The sequence below is a fragment of the Mus pahari genome, chromosome 17 (genome assembly GCF_900095145.1).
Source record: "Mus pahari chromosome 17, PAHARI_EIJ_v1.1, whole genome shotgun sequence".
Taxonomy (NCBI): domain Eukaryota; kingdom Metazoa; phylum Chordata; class Mammalia; order Rodentia; family Muridae; genus Mus; species Mus pahari.
Window position 1 is genome coordinate 7,432,138 of NC_034606.1, and position 3,834 is coordinate 7,435,971.

Here is a 3,834-nt window from a genome sequence, read left to right on the forward strand (position 1 = left end):
ACTTCCCGAGCCTAAAGAACGAGATGCCCGTGAACATAAAAGAAGCCTACAGAACTCCAAATAGGCTGGACCAGAAAAGAAATTCCGCCCGACACATAAAAATTATGCCTTCTTAAATAATATCCATGTTAATAGAGCTATAAATATGTATGCTCCTGAAATCCTTGAGTAACTTAGTAAAATATATTTAACATTAGTTATTAATACTTAATAAAACAACTTAACTATTATTTCCACGTGAAACATATTATTGGCTATTCATTCCATTAATTTGAAAAATAAAGTCAAAACTGATCAAAACAGATCTCTAGATATAATAACTGCTCAAAAAGCCATTTTATTATTATCATCACTAATATTAAGAATCAGTTATATATTAAAACAGACAAAGCTATTTGTTGAGCAAAACACAAGTGAGTGTGCAACATAATCAGTTAACAAGGAGCCTCAGTGTGCAGGGGAGAAATGCTGGCATTGGTAGGATTAGATCTTTTTTTATGTTTGAGAGGAAAATTTGTCCCATGCTCCTTAAACCTTAGTTAGCACCTTAATATCTTGGGAACTGGAGAAAGTTTTGGAGTTTTCTGACTTTCAAATCATTATCTTAACTCAGCCTTTGCTTTCATCCTCTCTCTCTCTCTCTCTCTCTCTCTCTCTCTCTCTCTCTCTCTCTCTCTCTCTCCCTCTCTCCCTCTCTCTCCCTCTCTGTCTTAAAAGGGCACAGAGCATACTAAAATAGTGCCCACCTTAATGCTTTCATTTTGGTCATTACCTCTGCAAAGAAGCTATTTCCCAATAACCTCACATTCTGAAAATACTGAGGATTAAGATTACAACAATGAACTTGTTACAAGCACAATTCAATGCATAATCCTGTTGCTTCAATGACTAATAGTTTGTTGATGTAGTTCTTATTCAGGTTACATATTTCTATAATAGGCAGAAGTTCTTATCAGCATTTTATGGAAAGGTAATGTTTGTATCAGAAATCAAATGCTCATTCCCTATTCTTTATGGCCATAATTAGGCTTAATGTATAGCACACTGTTCTTCAATGTGCTCAAGAAATTCTTTCATTGCCTCTAATGTCTCCAAGTTCAAGATACCATCTGTTTTGGGTGTATCACAGTAAATAATTGCCTATGAAAGAACAAAGAATCCTATGCGCACAGAATAGCGTTGTAAAGGTAGTCTTTTTAAGAAAGGGAGTTCCATGATTAAACTATGCAAAAAACTATTTCACCCCAAATATTCTGCTGGAAAATTGTTTCATATTGTTATAAATAACTTAGTGGGCCTAAATTAGTGTTGAAAGAGTGGGAGCCAGAAAAAAATCATTGAGGCATTCATTTAATTAAAATCAATATCTTCATCATTTTTGTGTTTATTGATGTTTTGTTCTATTATTCACTTGAGTAGGTGAAAATTTCTTATAATTTACAAGGTGGTGAACTGGAAACCTGTGCTGTGGTGCACAGAACATAATTTTAGGTCACAGATATTGTTAAACAAATATAGTCAGTTACTTTTATGGAAACTATAAAAATATTTGGGAATAATTGTGAAGGAGGATAGACACAGAATTGCTCCATTTCTCCTTAAACTGCACCTATTTTGATTGCTCTGACTAGAATGCCTCTATCAAGGAAGATGCGGTTTGCCTGAAAGTAATCCTTGGAAGATGACGTTAACCACCACCTGCACTGCCATCTCTGCTTGGAGAACTGCATGCCCCACCTCCTGATAACATGCTTGCCCCAGATTGCATTAGTAGACACTGTCTGTCATCTTATAGTTGTAACTTGTGTTTTTTTACTGCTTGCTCTTTTAAGACAGATTAGTGGGTTCTAGATATTCATAAAGAACAATTAATTTAATAAATGAATGAAATCTCAGAAAGGGAGGGTCTACATTGTAGCTCAATCAGCATTTCCCATGTCCTTTAAAATGAAATGTCCAAATTAATTATTCTTTTCTTATTTCTTAACTCTTTTCAGTGCTAACATCGAGAGAGTTATTAGAATATGAAGTTGTAATTTCAATTACTAGCATTATAGCATTATTCACTGACCTTCACAGAGTTACTGTTTTAATTTAAGTTAAGTATCTACCTATTCTGCAGCATTTCAGCCAAGGTGGGAAGGTAGTATTAGATTGTAACCAGGTCTGTATTTTGCTTAGATATCAAGTAGCAAAATAAATACTAGAAGGACAGACCAGGTACAGAGTCAATATACAATATAGATCTATTTACTCACAGTGAGAGAAGCTGGTAATTCAAATCCTGGATGGAATCTATGGCATGGAAGTCTATGTTTTGTTGTATTTTACTGATAAGGGTATTTTTGCCTCACCTTTAAAATAATACAAAACTCTTCAAATCTCTGTAACTCAAGTAATGTTTGTTTATTGGGTCAGGCTTTGATCAAAGAAGCTGATCAGAGAGAAGTGGTCTTCTGTTTAAATTGTCATCCATTGACAATTTCCTGCCAGCCTGAGAAAGCAGGGACAGGATATGTAGCAGTGTGACACAGAAAAAGAAGACTTAAAAATTAAGCAAACGTAAACATCAGGTTTAGAGTATAGCCCAAGCAAAGTATAGTATTGGGCACATCTACTGAGTTCTTTAGCCACTCAAATGTTACTGTGCCACTAAGTGAGAAGTCAGTTTGCTAGGCACATACGTGGAAGTACGTAGTCATGAACTAAACTTCTTACTAAACCTGTGTACTTTGAAACCTCCTGTCATATATTCTAATGAGAATCTAACTAGAGCATAAATATCTAAAAGCAATGTTCTTTGGTATGTTAAACATAAGCCCCATTTTTCACAGATGCCAAAAGAGTGATCAAGCATCAAGGTGCTTGCTTGAGAAATCTTGTTTATGACTCGTCGGTCCTCTGTGTAGAGTCCTTCAGCATATAGACAAGATAAGAGAATAAAGAGAATAAATATCTTCCAACATCTGACAAACTGAGAACGTTATCAAGAGAGTTTTTCAGGTCTGGTTAGGCAAAGAAATACCCTAGAACCAAATATTTAAACAAAGCTGTTTGTCCTTAGAAATCCACAGTCCAAAATATAGTCCTTGGAAATCATATTTAGATCTACAGATTCAGTTGTTTTAGAAGTCTGGAAGCTATAAGGATTGCAATGTGAAGGAGGGAAATGGATGGATGGCGTTGTCCAGGTAGAGGCAGGAGAGCCATTTTGCTCCGGTTCGCCTAGGCTCCAGTCTGCACTGGTGAGAGTGTGGACCACAGAAGCTACACAGCTTTGGGACAGACAGAAGCAGCACAACTTATGGGACAGACCCTGTTTCGGGCTCCAGAAATCTGGGCACCTTCCTCACCAGAGGAAAGGTGGCCACCTGTGAGGGCTCTGTCTGCCAGAGCAGGTGAGAGAGTCATATTGTGTCCAGGGTCCCTCAGTGGCTAGTCTGTGCAGGTGAGTGAATAAACTGCAGAGGCAACACATCTTCTGGGACAGGCCCAGTTTTGGGCCTACATCTTCAGCCAGGAGGCAGATCTGAACACCAGGCCCTGTGCACCTTCCCTGCTAGAGGAGAGCTACCCTGCGGAGAGTAATCTGACTACTGAGGCTCAGGAGAGAGCTGGAATCCCAGGACTGCTGACAGAGGCTAACAGAATAACAGGAGGAAAAAGCTCCAACCAGAGACAACTATAACAACTAACTCCAGAGATCACCAGATGGCGAAAGGCAAATGTAGGAATATTACTAACAGAAACCAAGACCACTCACCATCATCAGAACCTAGCACTCCCACCTCAGTCAGTCCTGAATACCCCAACACACCCGAAAAGCAAAAATCA